Source organism: Sinohyriopsis cumingii, chromosome 12, assembly GCF_028554795.1.
Source record: "Sinohyriopsis cumingii isolate HCF-2022 chromosome 12, ASM2855479v2, whole genome shotgun sequence".
NCBI classification, from domain to species: Eukaryota; Metazoa; Mollusca; class Bivalvia; order Unionida; family Unionidae; genus Sinohyriopsis; species Sinohyriopsis cumingii.
The window spans coordinates 21,394,992-21,404,136 of record NC_142972.1 but is presented as its reverse complement, the minus strand read 5'-3'; positions in this window follow the sequence as shown (position 1 = coordinate 21,404,136).

The following is a 9,145-nucleotide window of genomic DNA, read 5'->3' as shown; positions in this document are numbered from 1 at the left end:
TATTATACAACTCAATAAAATTGGAAAATTGCACAAATGGCTCACACACTATTGGGAAAGTATTTGTCCACTAGCAAAACTGGACTAAAATTTGATCAACGTTTTAGGGCGTACCGCTTTCCTGTGGCTTTTTACGTCTCCGGGGTGCCTTTCCTTTTTTCCTCACCTTGACATGTCCAAAATTAAGGAGTGACACATTTGCACATAAAAACAGGGCAGTGGTGGCACCATACCCACATCCCCGACCAGTTAAGAATCCTGACCTTCAAGACTTAACCGGTCGCAAAAGCGACCTAAAGTTTATTATCATCATCATCATCAGTATTACCATAGTCGTCGACTAACACAGCAGTGAGCAGTACGCACAGTATTAAGACAGTCAGAGATGGAAGGATTTTTCCCACATCAACCGTTGAATGCGATAAAGGGGTTAAACCTCCAAATCGCCAGAGGATGGAGCGAACTACGCTTTTGCTAACGTGGGATGAAGAAAGTATACATACCTGGAGAGGTGCCAATAGGAGTAATTGGAGAAATGCACCCCCAAGAAGACCGACACAAAGAAGACAAAATGAGGCACCGCAAAGGGAGGAAAATTTACACCTAAAAACTACAACAAGTGACTTCCAGTGTCGGCACTACAATGGCTCCCACCCACGATATGACTTCAACAACTATCAAAGCACCTCTAATTCTTCAAGATATAGGAGGAACAGCTAATATTTCAACCAGAAATGGAAAAGAGACCCAAGAGAGGGGCATAGAGGTGAACACAAGTCATCGACCAAGTGTAACGGAGTCAATGGCAATTGAGCACACCACAAGGGAGGAAACAATTACTATAATCATCCCAGTACCGCATGAAATTAAGGATCTAAACAAATTAAGAAGATTTGTAGCAACAACATTATCACTCATAACCCAGCAAGTGGACACGGGATCATCAACCCCAGCAGTAGCTACACCGATATATCTTACTGCAGTACCGGCCCCCCCCCCCCAATCACCTAGCGGAAAAATTGCTGAAAGTAAATCTACCAATCCTGGGAATCTCACAGTAACAACAACAACAACAACTAAAACTAGTGAGCGTACCAAGAAACAACTTACCACACTCCCAACAGACGAAACTACAACAAAATTATCAATTACTGGTGCCAGACCAAAAACAGGAACAACACCTTATAAAAGCAAAAAACGAAGCCTAGCTACGAAAAAAGACACAAAAGACAGAAAAACAAGAAGTGGCCCAACCAAGACTAACCAAGCCACAACTCAACAAACAGACGTGAACAACTATGTGGCCGACCAATTTGAGTTGGCTGTTTCCTACTTACTACAAAATGCCAACGCAGCTACATACATTACTGATGCACTCCGGACAATTATGAGGCCCATCAAAAAATCTACTACGATGGAACACTAGAAAAGAAATATATGAAAATAATTGAAGATGCAAAGGAAGCCATCGTAGACATCAGCACCGGGGAGAAGACTTTTACGACTGCCCAATACCAATCTTGGCGATGCTGATAAATGAGCTTCTGAAATTCCATGGAGTGCAGACAAAACCAATCAAAAAGCACCATCAATGGAAACTCCTAGTCCCGGGAGACCTATGCGGTATTGATGGATACGCAGGACGGAAAAGGGAAAGCCCTTCCTGTATCCATTCTTTGAGGGGTAACCTCAACTGTTTTGCGGGCTGCTAAAATTCCCATGTTAAAAAGAGATTTCAATTTGGCTTGAAATGTCGACTTGATAATACTATGATAACCTAATATGACCCTTTGATCACCGTTCTAAATCAAAACCACAATACCTAACTTGACATTCAAAAATTTCCAGTGGTCTCTTAGACCTAAATTTCATTTGATTTAAAATAATTAATGCACATTATGTGCTTTTGAAATTAAATAAGACAGGAAAATTTAAAAATTAAATCCGAGACTCTAATTACGATTGTGCCTAACAAATAGTTAGTAACAGGGAATAACCAATATATAAGCAACCGTGTTTAATTTGGCACTATTAATGTTGGCGTTTCGGGTATGTTCCGGCGACGTTTGCTCCTCCTACCCAGTTCCTCCCCTCCTTGCCTGCTCAGACATTAAAAGACGAGTGTGTGAGCCGATTCCCACTTGTCTGTAAATCAGGTTCCCCGATGAGCGTGTACGCACGAACCTTGATGACGTCATAAGATCAGTGCCCAAACCTGCGAGACGTCTTAACCTGAAGTAATACTGACATACATATATTTATTTACCTTGAGTGCGTGATGGGTCCAATCCCACTCGAGAGACATATTGTTCCACGACCTGTCGGCTAATCAAACAGCATTATATGATTGCATTAATGCGTTATGGGAAGTGGCACCATTCCTTCCCCCTCGAAAATATCAGTCAGCCCCAAATAATGCATTAACCAGTCGTGCATGCCCGTATGGGCGAACACGACCATAATTAAAACGACCGACCGACCGACAGTCTGACCATCCATTGCTGATTCGTCAACCTATGAAGATGCCTTCTAATTTAGCTAAACTGAACGAAGCCTACGTGATTTTACATCGTGCCCGGAAAAACCTGATACCCAAGCCTAATGAGATATAGAATATCAGGATGGTAAAAGTGGAGCCAAACAGAGGCTTTGTGGACTGCCATGTGGACACGAAAGAGTTCTCCTTCTCTTTCCGCAGAAGCAGACCCTATCCTGTCAGAAAGCCTGCAGCCAGACGGGGACACAACCTTAGACGATAAGAGATTGCCATAATCCCCGAAGAAAACAGCCCTTTTCGGTGCTACGCCCAACAGTCTAGAAAATAGATGCTAGTTAAATTGACGAAATATTTGTCTGTCTTTGTGTGTTTGTGTGTAGGTTAAAAAATAGAAGAGTGCCTATAAACACTTCGTTTCCCTAACTTGTAAGATAGTGTGTGTGTGTGTGTGGTGAAAAAATTGAAGTGTGCCTATAAACACTACGTTTACGTTTCTCTAGTTTGTAAGATAGTGTGTGTATGTTTTTATATGAGTGGTAATAATTTGTGTTTGTAGGGAAAAAGTGAACGTAAGCGTTTTTCTTTTTAGGTCCGTGATTTCCATTTTGTTTTGTTTGGTGTGATATGGGTATTGTTAGTTTTTGTCTAAGGGGGAATGGGTCCTTCAGATCCTTGCTTCAGACATATAAATTGTAGCGTTCGTCCATCTGGCTACCCCATCGTCAACGAGACAAAGTAAAATATGAGCAGAATATGTAAATTGTTGGAACTCCAAATCCACCTGGAATATGCCATGCGCCTTCTAGACGAACTGGCTATGTGGGCCATAGCAGAAAGTGACAGAATAGAAGAATAGGAGGATGAAAAGAAGGAGGAAGAGGAGTAGGAAAAGGATCATGCCTTACCTCATACTTAGACTTTGTGTGAGGTCAAGTCTGAGGTGAGGACGCCACCGTCACGTCAACCGCAGCCACAACCATTATCACCAGTACCAAAACATGTGGTTCCCCAGACGGAAAGCTGGGAGGAGTTGCGTCCACAGGAAATCAGGATCCAGCAGCATCCATGGGTGTGGCATAGAATACAGAGGGAAAAAGTATTCAGAATCCCAGAAACTGAAGATTGGAGTTCTGAAGCCACTCAAGGGTCCTCTGCGCTCCCAACCATAACTGTGAATTGGGAGCAGGACAGGAGCCGGTGTTCTATATGTGGTGCCCGGCCTGGAAGATGTCATCATTGAAAGGTGCACCTGACGTTAAAAAAAAGCCCTTATCAGGGCTAACCAGATCTCTAGGAAAGAGAGACTGATCAAGTTGAAAATTGTGTGAATGTGGAGCAGTGTGACAATAAACACTATCTCCTTTACTGATGTGTGTTTACGTTTGTGTGTATGTGTTTGTATTTCTGTTTGTGTGCGCTCGTACGTTTCTGTGTGTTTGTTTTTTTACCTTAAAAAAAAAAAACACTTGTCACTAAACGCAGAAAGTTTGGTAATAGTGTCTTGGTTTGTATAAAAATTTAGTTTAGGTTAGCATTCATATCACTGTGAATTGTTGGTAGGTGATATAGGTAGTTGGTGAGAGGGAATGTTTTCCTTCACGTCCGTGTTTGAAACATAAAGTGCAGCATTCATCATTCGCGCCATTCAATACTGAATAACAAAAAATGTCGAGCAACCGTTTGAAAAGGCGAAGAAGGAGGACGAAGAGAATAAAGAACAAATGAGGGCCTGGAACGAAAAGATTGAAAAAGAAGTGGAAAACGAGAAGAGAAGAAAAGATGAGGAGAAAGAGAAGGAGAAAGTGGACAAAATAAAAAAGAAGGGGAATATAGTAGAGAAATAAGATGCTGGTGGAGGAGAATAAGAAATTAGAAAAACAAGAAGAAACCCAAAGGCCCTTTTCAGGGACACTCCATTGTCTCGAAAAGATTTACTCTCTTGCCACATTTCTGTATTTGTTTTGTGTTTGTGTTTTGTTTGTGTGTTTGTTTCTTTATCTATGTCAATAAAGTTATATGTCCCGCCCCATCAAGAAATGTTTGTGTTTTTATATAAACTGTACTGGTTTCCGCGTCGCTAGGCGATGTTTGTTTTCGTTGGTCAGTACCGCGCAGAAGTTCGTTCCCGCCCCGCCAAGCGTTATAGCTTTTTCCCCGCTCTCATTCTTTGGCCCGATTGTGGTCAACCACTTGCAACATTGTTGCCAATGTCCAGTACTGTGACGTCATCCCACCTGTTCCATTCCTATTGTCCCTATACAAAGCCAATCTATGTTAAATTTCCATTGTCCCTATAGTAGATTTAAATTCCCCATGTCAACTCTCCACTGTCCTATAGTGGATATAGCCCTTTTTAACATTTAGTTCCCATTGTCCCTATAGTGACCCACTATACTACTCTTGAGTCCTTGTGAATGGAGGTCATAATCGACTAGAGTAATACTCATGACCCTTGTTTACAGGTTCGATATACATTGCATATGAGTCATTTAACCGTTTTTATGTTGTAATAATTGCGAATTAGTATTATACACAAGTGAATTATTTTGAGGAAAATATACATTCTTGTCATTAATACTGCTCTTGGAAGCGTTATTGGAGAGGACTTCTTCGTTTATTTATAATATAACCATTCGTTGAAACTGCAGTGTTTTAATATTTATTTTAAGACTATTTAGATATAAAATGTTGTACGGAATTAATGTGAAGTCATTTGCATTGATTGATGTATTGGAATTACCGTGTATTCATTTAAAGACATTTTGGAATTATATCAGTAATTTTTTTGTACTGTCGACACATCAGTACAGTAGTGATACCATTCGAAATATTTTTGGAACTTATTCAGATTACTTGGAATTATTTGAACTGACAGAACTTTTATGATTTTAGGAATTCATTTACCATACGGTAAGTAATTTTTAATTCTTTCACTTTGTATTTCAGGGAAATAAATAAATATTTTAAATCATACAAACTTGATGGTTTTGCCCCTTTTTTGTTACATAGTTTAAGACCCTAGAGTAGTAACATAGCCATCTCCTCATCCCATGAGGGCTCACACATAGTGGTAAGTGTCCCCACCCTGGATTTCCCCTCTAAACATGTTTTGACCTACATCCCTAAAACTTGATAGCTGACCACTACATGTTTGTCTTTCTCCAAATAATTATCTGGCGCTCCTGCACCCTCCTGTGTTAGCTGTTTAAAAATTTGATTGTTCGGTCAGATGAGCGTGTATCGAATCAAAATGACGGACGTTTCGAAAAAATAAATTTCTTCAAGTCTCATTGTCATTTAAAGAATTTTTAAGCATTGAGTATTACCACTATAAAATGCGCACTCGTTTACATTCCTCCTAAAATAAGATCTATACGTTCTTTCTTGATTAATCCGTTCACCACTTACTTATTTATACGTCTCAATTCTTTACAACTTGGGTTGTCTTGTCACAGGAGGCTTTAATGTATTTCTTGGAACTGGTTGATGAAAATTCACGCGTCTTCGTCTCGGATTTATTTAAACTACAAAATTTAAATATATTTTACTATAACTAAATACTTAAATGTGTGTGAGCATATGTATGTTTACCATACATTTTAGTAAAACACCCACATGAGTACGGCACTTTAAATTTCGTCCACTGTGGGTAATATATTTTAAAGAATTTACTTACCAACAAGGGAAGACGACATAGTGATTTGTTCTCCCATTTTGAGAATTGTTGTGTTGTTGTTTATTTCACACTACTGTTTACGGTACATGAGACCAGCTCTTTGTTTGCCATATCCATATAGTGTGGAAGAAAATGGGACAACTGGAAACTATATTAATCGTTATTCAGTCATTCAGATATTATACTGTAATACATTCACTCTTTAAATACGGATTATTGGTTCGTTTCCGTTAGTTTAAATAAGCACTGCATTCGTCTCTACTGTTGACTATCATTCTTTCCATCAGGTTGGTAATGTGCGTGCGTGGCTCTTACAAATTTTGCATTTATGTTTGATTTTGAATGCTGTTGGAAACATCCGTATTTTTTGGTCCAGCCACGTGTACACGTAAACGTATACTCGTCAAAATCTGAAAAGATGTAAAAATACGTTTTTGATCTCCCACATTCAGGTTGCTTTTCATTTTAAATCAACAGTCTAGACAGCACTGATGTCGAGTATTTCAAAATTCAGTCTCTCTTGGTCATCTTTCAGTTCAACAATTATAACATTTAATCAATTTTATTTAAGGTGCTTGTAATGTCTAAATTGTACGACATTATTATTTGTTGTTTAGTAGTAAGATGGATGAGGTTCTGTGGTACATCCTTGAAAAGCGAGGAATGTGAAGTAATAAGTTTAAGTGCTAAGGAACCTGTTTCATTGTTATATTTTTGCATGCAGTAGTAGGGAATGTGTTTCAGTCCCTGTTGTTTATTTTTACTCAGAAGTAAGGAAAATGGTCAAGGAATTAATTGATGGTTAATAAGAAAGCTAATGAGTTTGATAATAATATTGCTGAAAAGGATGATTTTTTTTAAAATAATGGTACTGACGACGATGAAATTATATTTATCCAAAAGGTGATTTCATGTTATTGTGTGGTGATTGGGGACGGGGGATGTCTTTTTAAAATTAAAATAAAATATTGAACTAAAGGTCAGGAAAAAACAATTATGAATGAATATATAGGTAGGTGTTTTTTAATGTCTATGTATGTGAAATATAACCCATCTTGACTAATCTTGTTTACTTCCTCTTTTAGGAACTATAGTTCTAGTTGTGTTAAGGTTTATTATATATAAAACTTCCCAACAATAAATGGCATTGTCCAAAACATTTCAAACAAACAATATAATGAACAGAAGAGCACATACACTTATATATTCACACGAAAGTGGTCATGTATTCAAACTATTGTGATGTTACAGGTGAGTAACTTCAACTTGAGCAACACATAATAGTGTTCAATTCAAAAATTAAAGTCGAATATAAATTTTGGAAACTTACAACATTAACTTGTTTGTTCTGGTTGCGGTACACCACAATTTGTTACCTATTTGTAATTAAAAATTATGTCATCTAGGTTCCTCCATCAGTTTGAATTACTTACAACATATACTTTATATTCTGCTCTTCTTAAATCATACGACCAAAATGCATGGTGTCATATCCAAAATGGGTACATAAACGATGAGACGACATCGTTGGGTACATATACCATCAGACGATATCGTTGTCATGGCCAAAATGGGTACATAAAACATGAGGCGATATCGTTAGGTACATAAAACATGAGACGATATCGTTGAAGATATAAACATGGAATGAGAAGTGTTCCTTCACCAGACTTCTTCTAATGTGTTGGTCAGATCTGTGAAGATTCATTCTTTCATTCAGTTATTCTGTCTCCTCAAAATGGTGGATGGCACATTCCCGTCATGTGTGTGTGTGTGTGTGTGTGTGTGTGTGATTTGTATTTTTAACATAGCTTTTAACAATTTTCAGTCATATTGCTACAATGTCTGCAGTGTGGCAGATTATAGTGATGTTTAGCACTGGGGCATCATCTTGCAGACATGTAGCACGATGTCCCACCCAGTCACATTATCCTGACATCTGGCTGACCGGTCCTAGCACTAACTTCTTAATGATGTGCGCCTAGCGAGGCAGCTGTTAGTACCATTTTTATAAGTGTATGACTTCGCCGGGGATCGAACCCACGACCTTCTGCATCCGAGGCGGACACTCTAACCACTAGGCCATCGGAGTGGTCACATACCCGTCATGGCATGGGATCAATAACTTTTATGCTTTGCAATTTAAATGTGCCTGTGACTATCATCTTTTTGCCTGTAACTTTCCTGGAAAGTGCTGGTTTTCATCGTAGTATGAACTGGGGATCTGAGGTTTTATTACCGATACCGGCTCGAGCCTTCTACTGCCCTCCTCCATGACTTTGACCCTCCCCCCCCCCAGCAAAAGGGAGAGCAGCACGAACTAGTACCCGGCACGTAATCAGTGAAGTTTTGGTGAAGTAAGTGGCAAGCCCGCCGAACGCATAATCGCCTGAAACATTGATATTACCCTGTTGAAGAAAAATGCTTCGTTGGAAGTGCGTGTGGGTGTTGCACCCGAATGAAAATGCAATAGTTCAATCTTTCCTCTTGAAGAAAGATCCCCGGTGGCCTCTAATTTCCCCTTCAGTGGCTTATATGATAAGAGGGTTTCCGCTTTCACTGAAAACTGAGGCAATGTCTTTGTTTTCTTACGCAGACACCCAATTAAACAATATTAAATGACAATAAAAAGTACGACATGTCGACTTTTCTTTGCCTACTTTTCATAAATGAACGCTTCTCACCTGTGGACTATTTGCTTACATTTGAGTGTCAAGCCAGCACAATTTATTACTCTGCAGTTGTATTTTGAAAAAGTATTAACCAAGACAAGATTACATGAAATGTATCTGGTAATATAATATTTAATAACTTCGCTATTCACAATGATTTACACGCATTATTGACATTTTATGAAAGCTGATAACGTATACATGCTCCATTCGTTTTTACCTTTAGAGTTTCTCAGTTACAGGATTGGCTGTTTTGCTGAATGAATGCATACTTGTTATGTGATAAAGGTCATCTCACGT